Below are 22,443 nucleotides of genomic sequence, written 5' to 3'. Positions count from 1 at the left end.
GCGTTCCGGGTTTTATTTTCGTCCCACCTCACCCGGTCTTTTTTGATACTTCTTTGATACTTGCTCCCACCTCCCGCTGACCCGCCACGAACCGACAAAACCACGTACCGAGTCCTCCACCAGCCCCCGCGCTCTTCAGGTCGTAAGCACCGATCGCGCCCGAGACAAGCGACGAAAAAAAATCTACAAAAATTAACCAGCGATAAAAGAACCTACGAAAAATAACCAACGAAAAAAAACCCACACGCACGAGCGACGTCACATGCCCTCGAGCGAGAACGACTCGCATGCTAGACTCCCTTCCCTCGTTCGTCGCCGCCTTCATCCCTTCGCCGCCGCCGCCCTTCATCCCTTCGCCGCCGCCCTCAGTCTCACATCAAAGGCGCCCCACTCGCACAACGAACCCGCCGCCCTTCTGGAGCCGAAAGCCGATCCATAGATCCCCATCTGGACGCGCACGTCCGCCTTCTTGGATCCATCGCTGCCATCGTGGATCCGCCGCCGCCGTCGCCGCGGAACCCCTCGGACGCCTCCGCCTTCGTGGATCCATTGCTGTCGTCGCGGATCCACCTCTTCCTCCTCCGTTGCTGCCCCTCCGCCCCACCTGCCGGCATCGACCTCATCCAGCACGCCTACCTGGTCGGGGCCCCTGACTCGTCGTCCGCCATCGTCGCCGGGGCAGGGAGTGTCCGCGGCCGCGGCACGGGCCGCGAGGCTTTCCTTCTGCAACCGATGAGATGGTAAGAAAAGTTGATGTGAGCGGTGGAAATTGATGTTTCCTTTGGTCTTGAGTTGTTTCCCGCTTGTGTTTTTGTGCTTTTACAGGTCCCTTTGGTGAGGACGTGGATGGAAGTCCTTCCTCCAGGGATCGACGTTTTCAGGGCAGAAGGAAGAGCTCTCCTCCTATCGACGGGCAAGATGGATGCACCCAGGTGGGAAAATCAAAATCTACCGTTTTGCTTGTGTCTGCTACGTTGATAATGCTGGGATCAAAGTAACTTAAGATCAGTAGATCTGTGACAATTCCCTTGGGCATGATAGCAATGAAAACTGGTCGGGTTTTGAATGTACGTATGTCATGCTATTATTCTCTGTCACTACAAAAACTTAGCAAATGTACATACTACTGAAGGGATGTTGTGATTACGATTGATCTGAGCCAGTGCACACATTGATGTGTCATTCAGCATTAAGCATATGGATTCGTTAATTTTCTGAAGTATTCTCCCTGGATATATTTAATGGAGTCGTTTGTTGCTTCCTTCTCTCTGAATTCAACATTTGGTTCAGCAGTGCCCACAACCTTCCAGGTTAGCAGGATTTTTCGTGTATGTTATCACATAGGACCAGGGATTTCAGAAGGGCTGGTCAGTACACAGTAGTTCTTAACCTATATATGTATAGTGTACACTAGAATTATTTGTGGAGCTATACCTTGTATTGCACACAGTTGTTCTTGACATATATACAATCCGGCTATTGATACTTGCGTCCTATACGTTTACGTTACAACTAAAACTTAGAATTACTGGTTGCTAAATGGCATGCATGAAAAATTGAACTCGTGTTTTTTACTTTTTCCTTTTTTGAAGTATTTGATGGAGAACAATGATTTCATGGTGATTGGGATAATCGGTCCACCTGGTCTGGCAAGTCAACCACCGCGAACGAGCATTATGGATACGACACAAGCTCCCCCTTAACTGCATTCATATACTCATATGGTTCCATTGTACTTAAATTGCGGTTCCCTTTTTACTTATACTATGGTTCCTTCTACCTTTTGTCTTGCCAGTAACCAATAATTGATCAATATTTTCTGCCGCTCTGGCGTTTTCTTGGTATCTGTCTATGATATTTTGCTGGTCTTATCAGAACGGAATAATGATTTTGCCATGTGGGAGCCCATGCTTACAGTAAGTTGTCTGGCTATAATTTCTATGTACACACTTCTTTAGGGAATTATAATCATTTGTTTCTAGTAGTGTATCTCATTGTACACACTTCTTCGTGGATCCATTGCTGTCGTCGCGGATCCACCTCTTCCTCCTCCGTTGCTGCCCCTCCGCCCCACCTGCCGGCATCGACCTCATCCAGCACGCCTACCTGGTCGGGGCCCCTGACTCGTCGTCCGCCATCGTCGCCGGGGCAGGGAGTGTCCGCGGCCGCGGCACGGGCCGCGAGGCTTTCCTTCCGCAACCGATGAGATGGTAAGAAAAGTTGATGTGAGCGGTGGAAATTGATGTTTCCTTTGGTCTTGCGTTGTTTCCCGCTTGTGTTTTTGTGCTTTTACAGGTCCCTTTGGTGAGGACGTGGATGGAAGTCCTTCCTCCAGGGATCGACGTTTTCAGGGCAGAAGGAAGAGCTCTCCTCCTATCGACGGGCAAGATGGATGCACCCAGGTGGGAAAATCAGAATCTACCATTTTGCTTGTGTCTGCTACGTTGATAATGCTGGGATCAAAGTAACTTAGGATCAGTAGATCTGTGACAATTCCCTTGGGCATGATAGCAATGGAAACTGGTCGAGTTTTGAATGTACGTATGTCATGCTATTATTCTCTGTCACTACAAAAACTTAGCAAATCTACATACTACTGGAGGGATGTTGTGATTACGATTGATCTGAGCCAGTGCACACATTGATGTCTCATTCAGCATTAAGCATATGGATTCGTTAATTTTCTGAAGTATTCTCCCTGGATATATTTAATGGAGTCGTTTGTTGCTTCCTTCTCTCTGAATTCAACATTTGGTTCAGCAGTGCCCACAACCTTCCAGGTTAGCAGGATTTTTCGTGTATGTTATCACATAGGACCAGGGATTTCAGAAGGGCTGGTCAGTACACAGTAGTTCTTAACCTATATATGTATAGTGTACACTAGAATTATTTGTGGAGCTATACCTTGTATTGCACACAGTTGTTCTTGACATATATACAATCCGGCTATTGATACTTGCGTCCTATACGTTTACGTTACAACTAAAACTTAGAATTACTGGTTGCTAAATGGCATGCATGAAAAATTGAACTCGTGTTTTTTACTTCTTCCTTTTTTGAAGTATTTGATGGAGAACAATGATTTCATGGTGATTGGGATAATCGGTCCACCTGATCTGGCAAGTCAACCACCGCGAACGAGCATTATGGATACGACACAAACTCCCCCTTAACTGCATTCATATACTCATATGGTTCCATTGTACTTAAATTGCGGTTCCCTTTTTACTTATACTATGGTTCCTTCTACCTTTTGTCTTGCCAGTAACCAATAATTGATCAATATTTTCTGTCGCTCTGGCGTTTTCTTGGTATCTGTCTATGATATTTTGCTGGTCTTATCAAAACGGAATAATGATTTTGCCATGTGGGAGCCCATGCTTACAGTAAGTTGTCTGGCTATAATTTCTATGTACACACTTCTTTAGGGAATTATAATCATTTGTTTCTGGTAGTGTATCTCATTGGACTTGATGCATTATGTTCTAACATTATGAGAATGGAATTGTTCCATTATATGGTACTAATGAAAACGTTTGGCATTAATCTGTGTTCATCTAACTAAAATATGGTGACTCCACCCTATGGCTAAAAGTGATATTTGCCAATATTGTGGAAAGCTAAAATGAGTGTTGTACTGTATTTTTACATGTTACTTTGCTGAAGTGACATAGCAGACCCATCATTTTAATCTTCATTATCTTCACCGAACAAGGGAAAATAAAATTGATAACCTCATCAGGCAGTGAAGATTGCATGGCCAGTCTCTGTTTTGTGCATGCTAGGTGAGCATCATGAACTGTTATACTTGCCTTACGAGTATTTTTCCTTCAATCAGATTCTCACTTATATTTCTGTGAATAAATAAATCTTTTCATTTTCTTGTTGGGAAAAAAGTCCCTGTAATCTTTCCCACCACAGCCTAATGTGGGCTGCATGCCTTAGCATGTGCCTGATCCTTACAGAGTTTGAGGGCAGCTACTAGACTTCATGATTTGGCAAATATATATTTAAGGGTGAATAAGGACATTTAATCATTTCATATACCATGAACATCATAAAAAACAGATTGAGCATGTGGAGATATTTAAGTGTGCATATTTGATACATTTTCCTTTTGTTGATCATTTGCTTCATGCTTGTTCTGCGGATTGGAGTTTGTTCTCAAAGAAGGAGACACTGATCGCTAGCGAAACATATGACCAAGAGTCCCCAGGACCTACATCATCGACTAATAACCAGCCTCAAACACCTGCCCAGGTCAGCTATCTTTCTCAAACCAATATTTTTTGGTTTGATCATTCGCCATGTCATGTGATTTTGATTTAATTGATAGGTTGTTTATTCCTTTGATCAGTATAAACAGGTTATAAGTTTTGAGTCTAAGGTATACCCCTAATGCCACTTTACATGCTGTTGAAAACTGCAGCTTCTCCAGCAGTAGTGAGGATGCCTTGCAGTATGATACTTGATACCATGCTAACAGAATTATGATTACCGAAGGCTGAATAACGCCGGGAAATATATGGCGGTAGAAAGGTCTGAGTCAGTCTTTTTAGCACTCCTATGCTACTTCATGATAGTGAATCTACCCGTGCATCCATATCTGGAGTCCTCTTCATATGATGATGCAGAAGAGCACATTGCTGCTATTGAAGCCAAAGGTGTTTGGAAAACACAGCTAATACAGAGATCTGAGACTACAATTAAAACCATAGGAAGCACCTCCAGGACTAGAATGAGCAGCTCATGCAGCTACTCAACATAGTGAATGTGAGCTGCTCATTCTGGTTCTAGAGGCGCTTCCTACGGTTAATCTTGGTAGGGCCGACACACTATAAATTAATTAGCCTTGTCTTCATTGCAGAATTGAAATCATCTTAAATTCAAATTTCATCTTTTAATTGACTCTTCCATATCTCGATCAGAAGACCTTGAGTGGGGGTGGAGGCTGGATTGTGAGCCAGATGCCCCATCAACAGGGGCGGTAAAGGAGAAGAAGATAGTTGTTTAACGGTATGGTTATGTGTTTAGGGAATTATAATCATTTCTTTCTGGTAGTGTATCTCATTGGACTTGATGCATTATGTTCCAACATTTTGAGAATGGAATTGTTCCATTATATTCTACTAATGAAAACGTTTGGCATTAATCTGTGTTCATCTAACTAAAATATGGTGACTGCATCCTATTGCTGAAGTGACATACTAGACCCATCATTTTAATCTTCATTATCTTTTCCGAACAAGGAAAAATAAAATTGACAACCTCATCAGGCAGTGAAGGCATGGCCAATCTCTATTTGTGAATGCTAGGTGAGTATCATGAACTGTTATACTTGCCTTAGGAGTATTTTTCCTTGAATCAGATGCTCACTTATATTTTTGTGAATAAATAGATCTTTTCATTTTCTTGTTGGAAAAAAAGTCCCTGTAATCCTTCCCGTCACAGCCTAACGTGGGCTGCATACCTTAGCATGTGCCTGATCCTTACAGAGTTTGAGGGCAGCTACTGGACTTCATGATTTGGCAAATATATATCTAAGGGTGAATAAGGACATTTAATCATTTCATATACCATGAACATCATAAAAAGCAGATTGAGCATGTGGAGATATGTAAGCGTACATAGTTGGATACATTTTCCTTTTGTTGATCATTTGCTTGATGCTTGTTCTGCGGATTGGAGTTTGTTCTCAAAGAAAGAGACACTGATCGCTGGCGAAACATATGACCAAGAGTCCCCAGGACCTACATCATCGACTAATAACCAGACTCAAACACCTGCCTAGGTCAACTATCTTTCTCAAACCAGTACTTTTTGGTTCGATCATTCGCCACATCATGTGACATCGCATGGGGCATCAGTAGCGACCCACACACTAGCGCAAGGATGTAAAGATGGGTACTACCATTTACATTCCAGCCAAAAGACCTCACCTCATTTCTCCAAACTGTGAGTATTGTTGTCCTGTAAATTTCTTGGGTGTGCACCAAGCGTTAGATGAATTGCCTTCAAGAACCTCATGGTCAACTGCATGTGCCCTTTGTGTCTGCAACTGCATACTTGCTGTCTGAAATTCATCACGAGTTAGGCTTTAGGAGAAAATATTTCCTTGAGAATTTTAGAGATAAATGACAGAATTTTGGTGCTACTAAGAAAGGATATGTTACTTTTAGAGCTTTGTGTTTGCCTGATTATGCGAACTGATACATACTACCTAGAAGTTCAACAGTCAAGATCCAATGTAAATGGTAGTAATTGAGGATCTCAAAAATAGGCATCGCAAAAATCTGTCAAAAATGACAACACTTGGCCAAAAGGCTAAAGAAGAAAACCTGTAGATTCTTTTGGTTTGCCGATTCCAAGCTGAGTGAAAAAAATATATTTACACGTTACTGATTCATGTACTTCTAGAAGTAATGTTAGTGGAAAATTTGCACAACCATCATGATTTGGTACTGTTCACGTGCCCCTTGAATTCGATGAGTACACTGGTTGGTTAAAAAATGATAACATTGTTTTCTTCATAGTGGTTATGTTTCTCTATATTTTCTACTTCATCTTAATCCTAGAGTTGTAAGATTGTACAAAATATTCTTCGATCATTTTGGGCCATAAACTTCCCATCCTGCTATTCTTTCTATAGGGCATGCAATTCTGTTCGGCCGCTGCTACGAATCAGCTAGATGATTTCTTAGGAAATCATCCGCCTGTTCAACCGTCAGATCCGTGTCCTGGGGCCGTTGGATCACAACAACGCCACGACAGCAGCGCATCGCGGCAGCTTCACAACGCCATTGCTACCCCGCGCGGTTCTTGAACGCAGCACCGACGACGTCCTGCGAGCTCCATTGCAGCCCCGGCGGAGCTCCATTGCAGCCCCGGCGGAGCTCCAACACAGCACCGACGCTCCGGCGAAGCTCCATTGCAACTCTGGACGAGCTCCACTATAGCCATGACGTGTCCGGCGAGACTCCAGTGCAGCACCGTCGGCTCCGGTGAAGCTCCAATGCAGCGTATGAGTGACGCTCATGGCAGCACCGGTGTCGTGATGAAGCTCCACAGCAGCCGGAGTTGAGGAGAGATGCCCCATCGCAACAGCAGCTCCGCCACCCACCGGTGTGGTGTACTGCAGCTCTGCCGCCCTCCGAGATCTGCGAGGACGCAACAACACACGCGCTGCATTGGAAGCATCCGCCACCGCCGATGAGATCCATCGGTTGCAGCACCCCTCCCGGTAGCACCGGCGGCGTTCCATCTGACGTGCTTGCAACGGCAACCGCAGGGCAACACCGGCCGCGCCAGAGCTCAGGTGCTGCTACAGCGGAGCTTGGTGTTGTGCAGCTCTCCTCTGCTTGCATCAATGGCGGAGACACCATGGATTGCAGCAGGGGGGGTAGCACGCGTGGAGGGGCACATATGGCTAGCATGGGAGGCGTTGGAGAAGAAGGTGAGATGGAAGATGGGGTGGTGGAGAGAAAGAGAGCGTTCAAGGGATTGGGATTGGGGGAGGAAGACGAATAGAGGACGAGCGGGGAGCAAGACGAACAGAGGACGAGCGACTTCGGGAGATAAGGGAAGGAAGTGGTGCGTGGGGCCGGACACGTGTTGTGCGTCCCGAGCGGTTTAAACAGCCAGAAAATCAGCCAGTTGAAAAATAACGTTTTGCATTCTGTTCTCATTCAGAACTGACATGTGGCCATCTTCTCTCTACCGTTACTCAAGGTATGTTGAAAATATGAGAGTTGTACATTATCCAACGGTTCTAATTGGGCAATAACGGCTAGAGTTTATTTTTATTTTTGTTTACTCGTCCTTAATTTTTATTTGCCGTTGTAGTTACCTTCCAATGCATAAACAATGCCCAACCTGATGGTTGTATTGCATTTCAGTCAATCATCTTTCTTCTATCAAACACATATAAATCTGAAATCACACATACGGTGAAGGGCTACAACACCAATGACGTGTCAGTGCATGCCTTACATTATAATAGTCTGACGGTCTTTGTTTTACTATCGCTTCAGTATAAAGCACAGCCCCTCACCTCTATTTTCAGTGAGACCAACTATCTAGAATCCTCCCTCCATATTAAATCCGTTGATATGATTTATTTTTCTTAAAAGGCTTTGTTTGATGTAGATATTGAAATTGATATTGCCAAACTTGTAATATGAAAATAGTGCTCAACTATTGGACCTTTCTTTCAACATATCTTTGTTGGCCTCCGTTTAGTATAGTTTTTGTTAGCTTGTTCATTTCTTGACTGGTGCTTGACATCACAGGTGCATGTGGGAATGCCCTACAGACTGATGAACATGAATCATAGGAACCACCAAAGCATGAAGGGAACAACCAGTATGGATTGGGAACAACAAGATGAACTGGCTTTTGTTGGCACTCTTGCATACATTGAAGATTTTGCGGCATTTGGTTGCATCTGAACTGACTTCTGTTTGAGCCATAGATTGATGAGTGATTTGTTGCATTCTTCACTTGCACAAACTATGTCTATTTGAACCAACTTTGTTGTTCAATGGTCTGATTAAATATAGCTCTGGAAAGGAATCATAGCAGGCTTAGGGTATCATGGCCACAAAGAATTATTGTTAATGGGAAGCTATTTTAACTCTGGTCAGGAGCCGACATTACTGCAAGTGCTTGCGCAGGCACAAGGTCTATTTAAATGGGGATGCTTCTTTGGTCTAATAGCATGAGAGATGAAAGTTTGAAGTGAATTCTGTAGTAATGTGTTTTAAAATGATACTTGTAAGTTCAAACGAATGTCCTAATTTATCAATATAGTATATAAATCATTCATGCTATAAGTACTCCATTTTTTATGTGTAACTTGCTGGGCTTACCAAAGCAGAAAGGTCAATGGCATTCTGTTTAGAGGGAATAATCCAAAGTGGACAAAATTGTATGAATGCATTTCTCTTGAGAAACGAAATTGCCAACAAAATTGGGGATGAGATTTAGTAATTGAATTGGCACGATGTGTATCAATTCTAATTGTTCTGCAGATTGGGAGGATAGATGGTATATAACCTTTTTATTCTATTATGTGGGATTACGAACTATTCCTTGTAGATTGGGAGGATATATGGTAAAGAGCATGTACTTCCAGACAGTTGAATTTGGGGGAGCCTGTTGGTCATCTGTTTGATGTTCGAACACGTCTGTGCGTATGAGGGATAAAGGAGCTTCGACCTTGGAGACGATCATAATCATTTGTCTTATTTATATATATGCATTAATTATAGCCCGTAGCAACGTTGTGATGTTATTTTTATTATATATTATATATAATTATAGTTTGGCGGCTCGCAAGACAATCTATACCCTGCGGGGTTCTGCTTAACAATCGGAATATGGCTACGACCGAGACATGTTTGTTGTGCGGGGCTCGTGATACTTGGCGGCATGCTCTACTCTCTTGTCCGATGGCAGGGAGCGTGTGGGCGCTCGCACCTGATAATATAGTCGAGACTATGAGCGGCCACTTGGAGGAAAGTGCAAAGGATTGGTTGTTTGCCTTACATGAAATACTAGCCAATGATGATTTTGTTCGGGTGGTGGTGACACTATGGACGATCTGGGGAGCAAGGAGAAAGGCCATTCATGAAGATATATTTCAGCCACAACATACAGTACAAGGTTTTATCAACTCTTATTTATCAGAGTTACAGGTGATCAATGAAAGAGCTCCAACCGCTCGGACTAATGCCATACCGCAGCACATACCTCGCTGGATTCCGCCGGAGGACGGATGTGCAAAGCTGAACGTGGATGCGGCGGTATCACGCCGTGGTTTTGGGGCGATCGGAGTTATCTGCAGGGACCGACAAGGTGGCTATATGGGTGCCTTTGCCATTGTTTTCAGATATATTTCGGACCCAACAACGCTTGAAGCATTGGCAGTTAGAGAAGCTATGGATCTAGCCGATGATCTCTATGCCCAAAGAATTCATGTGGCATCGGACTGCAAGGTGGTGGTTGACGACATTCAGAAAAATTTGTCGAGTTATGGGGCTATAGTTCAAGAGATTATAAACCATTCTTTTTCTTTTACTTTCTGTAATATTGTTCATGAATGTAGGAGCTCAAACTTTGAAGCTCACAATTTAGCGAAGCATGCACTTACCCTGGGAGCTGGCCGCCATGTTTGGCCGGGGCATCCAGGGAATCTTCCGTCCGTCCATGTAAACATTGTGACGAATCAATAAAGCTTCATGGAATTGTCTAAAAAATATAATTATATTATGCAGTAGGAAATATCATTTATATTTCATCATGGTATAGTTGTAATTATTGCTGTGATGATTTTTTTGTAATTATCTTTTATACCTCATAAAATAACATATACATTTACCGTATACATACCTCACAAAATAAACAAATTTGTATATATATATATATTAAACATGGTTCATAAAAATAATTATTTTTATGCTTATTACATATACTAAGGGTATCACAACAAAAATCATAGAAAAAACATATGTACTTGGTTAATGTTGGTTTGTTTGTTTTAGTTTTTGTTTGACAAATTCCCATAGCCTATCCAATTAATTTAAAATAATTTAAGCAATTCCAGACGCCTACTTACTTATATATGAACATTATAGTTTGTTGTTTTCCCCGAATTGTTGTGTTAGTAAAATGATAAAAGCAGCATATTTTTCTAATATAACCAAATGCTTTTTCTATTATGGAGAAAACAGTTGTGTTAGTTTCACATTTAGTTTTATTATATATAATATATGATTTTATGATGCAGTAAAAAATATTAATTATATTTCAGCACAGATCTAAATTGATGGGTTCTGACATATGCACTGATGCAACGATGACAGACCACACTGAAACACGACGAGAAGAGGTGCATATAGCTAACCTTTCTCTATATGTATCTTATAGATGATAATACAGAAGGGCTATTTTTTCAGATTACAGGAGACATGGATATGGACTTTGGAGATGCACGGAAAGAACCCATTGAGGGTTCGGGGACGAAAATTCACAACATAATAATGTCGAAGAGGTTATATCTCATAACAAACCAAAAAAGGATGCTAATTTACATGTTATCCCACAAGGTATTTCTTAATATTATTATTAATATTTTTTTGTGATATTGCCTTTTGTATTCAACTAATTTGTCTCATTTTGTTTACTAAGTTGGCTCATTTTTTTATGAATTCGCCAGACTATGTTTGTACCCCTAGAGATATTACAGTCATCGAATCAATCAAGTCTGCCCCCAAGAATACCCAGTTCGTGGACATTGGAGATGCCTTGTTAGCAACCGACGATTTGAAATGCCTTATGAAAGATGATATGTTCTTACATGACGGTGTAAGACCAATTTGCACAAACTTTGTAATTAATAAATGAATAAGATATAATATCATAAAATATAAATATGATCTAAATGTTGATTATAGGTGATAAATGCTTACATATATTGCATTCTTGCTCACAAGCATCTATAAGACAGAGCGGGTGAAAAGGTACACATTATTAGCACGTTTGTATCTGGCAGATAAAAGAAGACGGGGAAAGAGACATAGACCCATCAAAATATCGTCGCATCGTGCGTCATGTTAATACTTATCTACATCAAGATATGGTTAGTTTTTGTCTCGTTATCCATGCATATAATTATGGATTGTTTTTATTTAATTCATATGTATAACTATTTATTAAAATTTATATCTAATTGTGACCGTGACTTGTATGATATTTACACCAGTTATTTATTCCGATTAACATGCCAGGCTACCATTGGTATCTAGCAGTCGCCAATGCCAGAAAACGTGAGATCCAAGTATTGGACTCACTTGGTTCTCGGGTCAAACGCAATGACCTTGCTACTACAGTAACTATCTATTTTTTTACTCATCTTAACACATGTTTTGTTTGGCTTGATCCCTAATATTTCTTATATATAAAATATTTACTAGGACTCAAGAAATGGCTGAAACTTGCAGAGCGTAGTCCAGAGTTTATCAGAGGTCATAAGTGGCCCGATCTCAATGTTACAAAATGGACGGTTGTAGAGCAGTTTATGTAGATTTATCTACAGCAAGATATGGTTAGTTTTTGCCTTACCCAACAAGATATGGTTTATTGTTGTTTCTAATAGCTCCACTTGTAGATTTATCTTCCCTATGCATCCATCGGCCGATACATCTTGTACGACATCGACAAATGAGCACATTGTCTATATATTATGGATCCTATTCAAACATCACAATCGTCAGAGGATAAAAATTGAGGCATGCACTGAAATTAAAAAGTTTTGCAAGGGATTCCAAAGAAGCACTCGAAATAAAGCTGTCTGGTTGGAATTCTGGTATATCTAAATGGCAACGTTTATTTCCGTTCAGTGTTCCAACGAGTATAGACAGGTAATGAATTAATAACAAAAACATTTACTTTTGTTATCACTATATTCTTTATATTATTAATTTAAAGTTTTGCGAGAATGTGTCTGGCTATTTTGTTTTTCATTTTATGCTCTGGTGGAACGGTAAAGAATTGGTCAAGCCGGTTTGCGCGGTGAGTATTGTGCGTTACATGTTTTAAGACCTTCGGCATGAATTTTTCATACTAACTACATGTATTGTTTGTGCAGGATGGGTATGAATTGAGGAAGCATTTTTTATTATACTTGCTAAAACATCATGGGAATGAAGCTAGATGAAACTTTCCTGATATTGTGAAAGAATTTCTTAAGCGCATCATCTAGATATTAATAGTTTTGTAATAGATGTTTAGTTGGAACATCGCTCAGTTTGTTACATGGACATGTCGTTAATTTTTCTTTATGTTATCAAATTACATTGCAACAATGGACTTCAGTTATTAAATAATTGTGTTTGTGTTATATTGTTTGTATATGTGGAATTTAACATTTAACTCTGGTAAACTATTTCAAGAGCCCGTGGCAACGCACGGGCACTCTACTAGTATTTCATAAAATGGCACTACACGCATGATGCCCGCACCCGGAGCGCCATGCTAGATATCATAACGCCTCGTCAAGGGCGTCATACTGGTCAGCGCTGACTTGCCACGTTGGCATGGGCATGCCACCATGGCGCCGTAGGCCAGGGCGCCGTGCTGATGGTCATGACGCCCCTGCTCAGGGTGCCATGCCCCTTGCCTGAAGAAAACAGAGTCTCCCCTGTTTTCCCCTCCACAAACCCTCACTTTTCCCCTTCTCCATCTCGGCCGCCCCACTCAAGCCCCTATCTAATGCCCACAAAATTTCGTGGATCGGTGCTCCAAATCGGTGATTTATCCTTCCCTTCGACCCCTCAAGGTATTCTCCATCATTCCTCCTCTTTTTGTTGGTTGAAATCTCCACATTGTGGGGATTTGGGGAAACCCTAGGTCATCCAATTTTGCTATTTTTGTTGATGAATTTTGGTGTTTATGATTCTAGATGGTGAGGATCGTCAATGTGCATCATGTGGACTTTGTCTCCTTTGAGAAGGGAGACGCGGAGTATGGTGACCCGAAGAAGAAGCCGGTAGTGATGGTGTTTCCCACAAGTCCTAGCCTTGAGGAGGTTTTGGTTGAGCTTCGAAGAAGGTTGAATTGGATGGAAGAAAGCGATGGAGTAGACTTAATCGGAAGGTATAATGTTGGGTACGGGCAACATATTCGTTGGAAGATAATGCCTCTTGACTCCGAGTTTCATTGGGAAGCATATAAAGAGAGTGTGTTGGCCTCACAAGATAAATCATTTGAGTTATTTGCCACAAAGGTTGTTCGTGCTCATTTGCACATTGATTTGAATCGGTGTGCATCTTCATATGATGCTAGAAGCCCGGTTCGAGATTCAACACATGTCACTCCGGATGTGCATGACACAACAATGAGACAACCTCCAATGACCCAATGTTTGAGCCCCGGCGGGAATGACCAAGTTGATAATGAAGACTTGCACATGGATGGTGGTGAGTTTGAGGGTGATGAATCGGAGGCTTATCTTCATGACCATTATGTTGGTGATGTTGAGGAAAATTGCATGGAAGAGGACATGGACCATGAGATTCCATACAATAGGTCCTATGCGCAGGACTCGGAGGATGAAGGCCCGGATGAAGAAATAGATGAGGATGGTTTGACGGCTAAAGAAGCCAATGCTTTCAAGAAGGTAATAGGCCATAGTCACAAGACATCATTGTTTCGTGATCTAAGCCTAGCCGATAAGGCGATTGTTGATGGTGGCACAAGTAAAATTCTTGCACTAAGGTTAACTTCAAAGCGAGCTACCAAAGCAAGTGTGTATGGTGTTAGTGAAGGTACAATCTTTGAAAGCTTGACAGAACTTCAAATATGGGCCAAGGACTATGCGGTTAAGTTTCATCGGCCATTCATTGTGGAGAAGTCAAACTCGAAAGTGCGTTATGTGGTCAAATGTGAGGAACACAAGAATCATTGCCCTTGGGTTATCCGTGCAAGATGTGTCAAAGGCGGGCCACAATGGAAGATTACAAGTTCCGTGTTTCACCATCGATGTAGTGGCAAGGATATTGATGATGCTAATGTAAAGGATGATCACCGTCAATTAACCTCCAAATTCATTGCATATCGATTTTCAGCCTCCATAAAGATACTCCCGACATATCCCATTCGGGCTTTAATGGAGATGGTGAAGGAGGTTTTTGGGTACGATGTGAAGTATGGGAAGGCATGGAAGGCCAGGAAAGCTGCCTTTGAGATATTGTATGGTGGTTGGGAAGAATCATACAACCGCCTCGCGATGGTGTTGAAAGCGATGGCGGCAGAAAATCCTGGCATGTACTATATGGTGGAGCCAGATGGCGTGAGAATAAGGATATACAACGATGCAAACGTTCGTATATTTGGACGTGCATTCTGGACTTTTGAGCCATGCATTAGGGCCTTCAAGCATTGTAGGTCGGTTATGTCCGTGGATGGCACATTTCTGACCGGCCAGTTCAAGGGCACATTGTTGATCGTCGTGGCTAATGATGGTGGTGAAAAATTGGTTCCATTGGCGTTTGCTTTGGTGTCGGCGGAGAACAATGACAACTGGGAGTGGTTTCTTAGTCTAGTGAGGACCAAGGTAATTGGAACTGAAAGAGAGGTTTGCATCATCTCGGACCGCCACCTAGGGATACTCAATGCAGTGGAGATTGACATTCCAGGACATCCTCGCGTGCACCATAGGTGGTGCATGAGGCATTTTGTTTCCAACTTTTACCGAGCATGTGGAGACAAGGAATTGTCTGACCTTCTTTATGATTGTTGTCTCGCATTCACCACTAGACATTTTGAGAAATTGTGGGACAAAGTGTATGCCAAAGCAAACAATGGTGGCAAAGATTTCCTAAATAGGAATCTTGCCGATAAAGGAAAGTGGGCACAGGCTTTTGACAACGATGGAGTGAGGTACAGTAACATGACAAACAACATGGCTGAATGTTTCAACATGGTGCTAAAGGGTGTCCGTGCATTGCCGGTGACAGCAATAGTAGAGTATACACTCCAGAAGTTGAATGTCTATTTTCAAAAGTATAGTGAAGAAACATCCAACTTGATGTCCGGGAAAAACAAGGCCAAAAAGATGTACAAGTATCCACCAAAGGTCGACGATTGGATGGAATACCAAGCAAGGAAGGCGGATTCACACAAAATCCAGTCCTTTGATAACATAGAATTGATTTACCAAGTTGATGAGCACGGTGGAATGTCACGTGACAGCGTGCCATATGGAGGTGGCTCCTTCAAGGTTTATCTTAAGATGGGTGCGTGTTCATGCGAGAGGCCTACATTGTATCATCTCCCGTGCTCTCACTTGATGGCTGCATCTCGCACTAGAAATGTGAGTGTCAACATGACCAACAATGTAAGATTGGAGGAGTATTCAATCAATGCAGTCAAAAATACATGGGTTGCGAGGGTTCATCCCTATCTAGACCAATCTAAATGGCCGGAATACCATGGACCCCCACTATACCCTGATTTGGAAATGGAGGTGGTGACACGTGGAAGACGGAAGACAAAGTGTTTCTTGGGTGACATGGATGATTGGGGTGGTGGATTCCGTAAGGAATGGGGGAGCCAACATTTCGCAGAGCCTCATGATATCAGCCGTTGCGGTGAATGTAACAACGAGGGGCACAATAGTAGAGGTTGTAGCTCAAGGGGCAAAAGAAAGAGATCAAAACGAGATGGTGATGGTGGTGATGGTGGTGTGAGCCACGGTGATGGTGTAGCTCAAGGATGTGGCCGTGGTGATGGTGAAGCTCGAGGACGTGGCCGTGGTGACGGTGGAGCTCGAGGACGTGGCCGTGGTGACGGTGGAGCTCGAGGACGTGGCCGTGGTGACGGTGGAGCTCGAGGACGTGGCTGTGGTGAAGGTGTAGCTCAAGGACGTGGCTTTGCTTACTGGCTTAGGGCGTGAATCTTATGTATGTGTTGGTCATGTTAGGTGTGTGGAATGTGTGAACTTATGTATGACGTGATCCTTTTGTATGTCTCGCATTTATGTGTGACATGAACCATTTGTATGTCCATGAAACTTTCTATGTCCCGCATTTATGTGTGAACTTATGTATGATTTGATGTCTTTTTTCTGTTGAATAATATGGATCAAACTAAGTTCTTAATCTGCGGGAAACTAAGTTAAAAAATGTGCAGTACCATGGCGCCCTGGGAAAGGGCGTCATGTAAGTATGCACAGCGCCCCATCCTGGGGCGCCATGCATGGCGCGCTGACTTAATTAGCATGACGCCCTGAACATCAGAGAGCAAAAATTAGGGTCCTTAGCCGTTTCTGCAGCCAACAGGCATGGCGCCCTTCCCCAAGGCGTCATGCTGTCAATAGGCATGGCGCCCTTCCCCAAGGCATCATGCTGTCAACAGGCATGGCGCCCTGCCCCGGGGTGCCATGCTGTCAACTAGCCACTTGCTGAGTACTGCTGTTGCTGTTGCTGGAGTTTTGCTAATGCTTCAAGAACATTAAGTGGAAGAGAACCATCACAAATGCATCAAGTTTTATACATAGTTCACCACAAATGCATCAAGTCTCATACATAGTTCAAGATAAAGTTTCATACATAGTTCACCACAAATGCATCAAGTTTCCTACATAGTTTAAGACAAATGCATCATTTCCTTCCTTTCCCCCTCTTAGCCGGTGCAACATCCTTCCCCTTCACTAAGCGCCTTCTCCTCTGCAGCGGCACCTCCACCTCCTCCTCCTCTGAAGCGGCCTCGATCACCGGGGCCTTACGTGCCTTCCTGTCATATTTGTGCGGAGTATACTTTCCATGCCTTTGACTAGGCTGGGGTGCATCGGGCATCTGCGAGGTGTTGATCTCATCATGCGTCTGTTCATCGCCCTCCTCCCCCTCGCCATCAACCGAGTCATCGAGCGGGTGTTCTGTGGCACTTGATGATGATCTCGACCTCGATGTAGAAGGCATGGCGACATCAATGGAGCGGCAGCCTAGTAGAGCACCCAGGCCACGTGCCCAAGACTTGCTCCGCTGTGAAATCAACATGTCAAAGTAAGGAGATAAACATTAACAAGTGTGTATGGAAATCAATTTACAAAGCGTCATACCTCAACAAAAGCTTTTAGCTTGTTGTACACCTCATCACCTGGAGGGTACTTGAGTGCCTCGCTAGCGTCGTTCACATGCTTCGAGAGCTCGGATTGCTGTTCAAAACGACAAAATAAATCATGTTCGGTTCAATATTTCTTATGGTTCCAACTAGAGATAACGGTAACTTACCACAAAGCAGACAACGAGCGCCAATTCATACCGTCTACCATCTCTTATTAGTATGTTGTACTGCATGTTGGCCATCCAGTCGAACCCCAGATTGGGTTCATGCAATATGTCATTTGGATCAAATGTCGGCGGTTTTATTTTGAGTACGAGTAACGGAACGAAACCACAAGAGATAGTGGTTGAATGCTTCCGTATCGAAAGCCCACAGGGGAGGCTTAGAAGTAGGTTCACGCAATGAGAGCTCAATCTTATCGATCTTGTGCTTGAACTCCTGGATATACATGTCATGCTCACGATTCCACTTCTTTATACTCTTCCGCTTCATCTTGTCCAAGCTGCTTATTCAAATTCATCATGTTCGTCAGTAGCATGAAACAATGAAAAGAATACCTTCAAGTAGTATTAAGCATTTACCTATGCAGATGTATCGAAGTGTCCTTATACTTTGGCGGGGTCTCCTGATATAAGACAAACTGTGTCATAACCCGCTGTGGCTGATGAAACTCAACGGCATAGTAACAAATCAATGGGCAACGCATCCGCCATAGGTTTGCTTCTTCATAACATTTTCGGTTCAATTTGAAAGTGAGACTTCTACCAATATTGCCTGCCGTTCCGTATGGCTCCCAGGTCACCTGTAGCGTCAAATAATAAAATAGATGCTTACTATGATTTTTGGAAAACCGAAGGGGCAACACAGTCAACAAACTCACCTGCTTCGGGGTCATGATGTTGAGCTCGTTGCAATAGTGCAAATACATGGTCTTTGAATTGCCAACAGAACCTTCAACCTTGTCCCACTTATATGCCCATGTAGGCATACGGTCCGGGTCATCATGATCATCCCAACTGGCAAGCGTTCCCAACTCCAGACCGACAAGAGAAGCATGGGACCACCGATATTGGCTTCCTTTGCCTTGGCGGTGTTCTTTGGATCCACGCCCCTACGGCAAGCCTCGTCCAACTACACACAAATAGTAGATATGTCAGTACAAACCATATAAAATATCTACATTGTTAAGATACTATGCAAAACTAGTTACTCGCCGATACAAATAAGCCAGTGTCGCCGTACCCCAACTCAGTCCATGTTCCCACCCAGCAAACAACTTTAACCACATAAAGGAAGCATTCACGCCCGTGCCATCCGAGAAAAGAGTCTGGCTGACTACATACCACAAGTATGCCCTGCAATACTGTTGCACCGTTTCATCATCAACATCATCCGGGCACTTACTAAAGTTCTCAGTAATCCAATGATAACTTGCACCAGCGGACTTTCCTTGCACCCCCGGCTCCTTCCCAATGAGTCCCACCATAGTCTCATGCCATCCCTCTGAATCTGTGCTAAAACAAATAGGCTCTCCTTTGATAGGAATTCCAATGATCATTGTAACATCCTGCAAAGTCACCGTCATCTCTCCAGCAAAGAAGTGGAAAGTATGTGTCTCAGGGCGCCATTGGTCAACTAGTGCCGTGATCGCACAAGGATTCATCTTCGGCATCGAACGAGACACGAGTGAGACAAATGGGAGAAGCCCAGTCTTCCAGATATACTCCGTGTATCGCTCATCATATTCCATCTTCTCATGAACTACACCAGACCTCAAGTGAAGCTGATCAAAAACCTTTCTTTCATCTGCCATGAACCGTGCACGATGAAGTAGATCGTACGATGGATGGATCAGAGAAGCCATCCTACAAAATTACAATGTACATCGTAAGCCTCCTTTTAATTTGTAAATATCCAAAATAATGGAAATATAAACATACATACAGGTGCAAATATCCATATACATACAACAAATGGATACATACAACTACAAATCTGTACCTAAGCCAAATCATCCATACAAGTGATTATGCACATACACATTTGCACACAACCTTCTATCCTCTATGTCAAATTTGCTACCAAATACATAAAAACTAAAAAAACTACTATAAATACCAAATACTAATCATACCATACATATCCCTACCCATACATTTCTAATACAAATGCAAATATCAACAAATTTTGAAAAAGGGGATGAACTAGGGTTTCTACACATGGGGTGAATGCAACAAAATTAACCAATAAAAAGAGGAGAAAGTTGGGGGATCACTTAGAGGATTAGGAGGGGAAGAAGATCCACCAGTTTTCCCCTTCGATTTGTCCTTCTTGGCCGTGGATTTGGAGGAGGGAAGGGAGGGGCGGCGGGCTGGGCGATGAGAGGAAGAACAGAGACGAGCCTTTGTCTCTCCCTGTAGTGAATCGCGGCGGCAGGGGTAATTTCATCAAAGGGGCATGGCGCCCCCGTCCAGGGCGTCATGGTCACGCCCATAGCGCCCTCGTCCCTGGGGCGTCATGCAACCACAGATGGGCCCAGGCGTACCGACGTGGCTGGTCAGCGCCGCGACATGGCGCTCTTGACTGGGGCGTTATGATGTCTAGCATGGCGCCCCGAGTGCGGGCGCCATGAGGAAAGGGCCATTTTGTGAAATATTTTGAAAAAGGATTTATTTTGTGCTGAACTTTGGCCAAAGGGCCAGTTTTGTGATTTTTCACAACGGCCGCACAAAAATCTCACGCCCAATAAAAATTATAGCGCGCCACTATAGCACTTTTAATGCGCCGGAACCAACATTACTTTAGCAGACGCCCAAAGACGCGCGCCTAAAAAGCAGACAGTGCAAATTGTGAAGCGCAGCCAATCAGGAGCCCAAAATATGCTATGCGCGATAGCGTTTTTCAGCGCGCGCCCAAAACCTTTTAACGCTACAGCATCTGCTGGAGCTGTTGGGCGCAAAAAAAAACGATTTTTTAGTGCGCGGAGCTTTTTTTGGGCGCCTGTTGGAGATGCTCTAATAATACAACGATAAGATTAGGATCACATGAAGCTGAAATCCAACTTGGTGCCCACACTCATCTGCTCCCGGTAAAAAAAAACAAAATAAATACTAGAAAATTTCAAAAAAAATCAAAAAAAATGTGTGGTAGATAATTTGATGCATGAGGTTTGCTCCAAATTTCAATTCATTTGGACATCTGAGAAGCTCTCGCCAAAAAGACAAATCGGATCAGAACAGCGTGTGAATAGTAAACTTTTTTACAGACCACGATTTTGTCTTTTTTACCGAGAGCTGCTCAAATGTCCAAATGGGTTGAAATTTGAAGCGAACCTCATGCATCAGATTATCTACCACATAAAAATGGATTTTTTTAATTTTTCTACTATTTGTTTTGATTTTTTTTCGTCAATGCGGGTGCAGTTGAGCCTGGGAGCAGAAACTCCCTGTCCCCGGAAGCTCACTCTGTATCATTTACCATCTTTATTAGTCGAATTTAGAGCGAAGCAGATAATAATTCTATAATGATTCGAATGCGTATGAGATTATGGATTTAGAGTAGAAACGAGAGCAGGCTCGTACCGTAAATTGACAAAATATATTGATAAATGTTGCGAAGAGACATACTATTATACCTATCATGCGAACAACATGAACACAAAATTTATTTAGAAAATCATGGATTAACTAATAGCATTCATGCAAACTCCTCGCCTTCATCGGTTGGACCTTGGATGACAACTTTGTCGTCGTGTTGGACATCCAAACTACCAGAGAGATGAGGCCGGCGACACTGGACTGGAAGATGTCTGCTGTTGAGACGATAACAACTTTGTATGCAACTATTGTGTCGGCTATAAATAGCCCCATAACCCCGCATAGAGTGGGTGGTTGCTAGAGTGAAATTATACAGAGCTGCAAAAGTTCCCCTCCTCACATTGTGGTGCAGAGCACCCCTACGGTCATCCCATGGACACTACACCAACTCCCCAAACACTAGGTGGTCCTATAAAAAGAGCTCATGTGCGCGCCATTGAACATGAGGTGAGATCACTCCTTATCGAATCTCACTTCTCTACATGCAATACATGGCTACTACCTCAAATAGAAATGCTATGTGTACTTAGGTACCAAGCAAACGACCATGGAATACTAAGAGCAATGGACAAGACGGCGTGGAAGCGGGGCAAGTAACACAAGCAGAGGAGTCATTGAACTGCATCATCTGTCGGACATCTGGTGCAACATGAAGACCAACGACCGAAATAACCACTCGTAGATGAAACCTACAATGACTGGACATCCGACAAGTAGCGAACATCTGACAGGTCCTGAGCGACTGGAAATCCAGTGCCACTGTCCAGAATGTCCAAAGAAGAAATTAACAGAAGTCCGATGCCTATGAGACGTCCGGTCCCTCGTGATCCACCAGACATCCGGTACCACAAAGCTACCGGGCATCCGATAGCCACCGAACATTCGGTACCGCCTGCGCGTAGATTCAAGGGGTTCGGCCCATGTACCTCCCTCCCCCCAAGACCATAAATATCCTTCCCCTTGGGTGAATTAAGGTTGTCAAAGTATGATGAAGAACTAGAGAGATCTTTGCTCCTTTACCCCCCACCCATCTTTGGAGGCCAAGACCTCCATTGGAAAAGATCCTAAGTGGATTCAAGACCCCTGCAAGGGAAGTTCCGCCATGGATTCAAGCCCCCATCTCTCTTAGAGATTTAGGAAGAACTACCTACCATCAAGACCCCACTTCCTCTTGGATTTGGGATGAACTTTACCGTGTTCCTCTTTTTCCTCGGATTGTTTGTGT

General features: G+C 43.2%; 1 long non-coding RNA gene and 1 pseudogene across 13 annotated transcripts; one reads left to right on the top strand and one right to left on the bottom strand.

The window, feature by feature from the left end:
* The first annotated feature begins 225 nt into the window (after nucleotides 1-225).
* LOC125508665 (uncharacterized) lies at nucleotides 226-8,853 on the top strand. 13 transcript variants are annotated; one of them, XR_015604564.1, is made up of 9 exons: nucleotides 226-740; nucleotides 826-932; nucleotides 1,593-1,916; nucleotides 2,098-2,210; nucleotides 2,296-2,402; nucleotides 3,063-4,260; nucleotides 4,430-4,821; nucleotides 4,929-7,728; nucleotides 8,289-8,853. It is a non-coding gene; the product is annotated as an uncharacterized LOC125508665 (long non-coding RNA). The 13 variants fall into 13 exon arrangements; XR_015604562.1 differs by having other exon boundaries at nucleotides 1,593-2,402; nucleotides 4,929-5,016; nucleotides 5,250-5,315; nucleotides 6,650-7,728; XR_015604560.1 differs by having other exon boundaries at nucleotides 2,098-2,402.
* An 8,306-nt stretch (nucleotides 8,854-17,159) lies between these two features.
* LOC147971168 (protein MAINTENANCE OF MERISTEMS-like) lies at nucleotides 17,160-19,486 on the bottom strand (annotated as a pseudogene).
* Between the last annotated feature and the right edge of the window lie 2,957 nt (nucleotides 19,487-22,443).

This window comes from Triticum urartu, chromosome 5A, assembly GCF_056163025.1.
Source record: "Triticum urartu cultivar PI428250 chromosome 5A, HENAU_Tu73, whole genome shotgun sequence".
NCBI classification, from domain to species: Eukaryota; Viridiplantae; Streptophyta; class Magnoliopsida; order Poales; family Poaceae; genus Triticum; species Triticum urartu.
The sequence above is the reverse complement of the archived record's forward strand: the minus strand, read 5'-3'. Positions and strand labels throughout refer to the sequence as shown.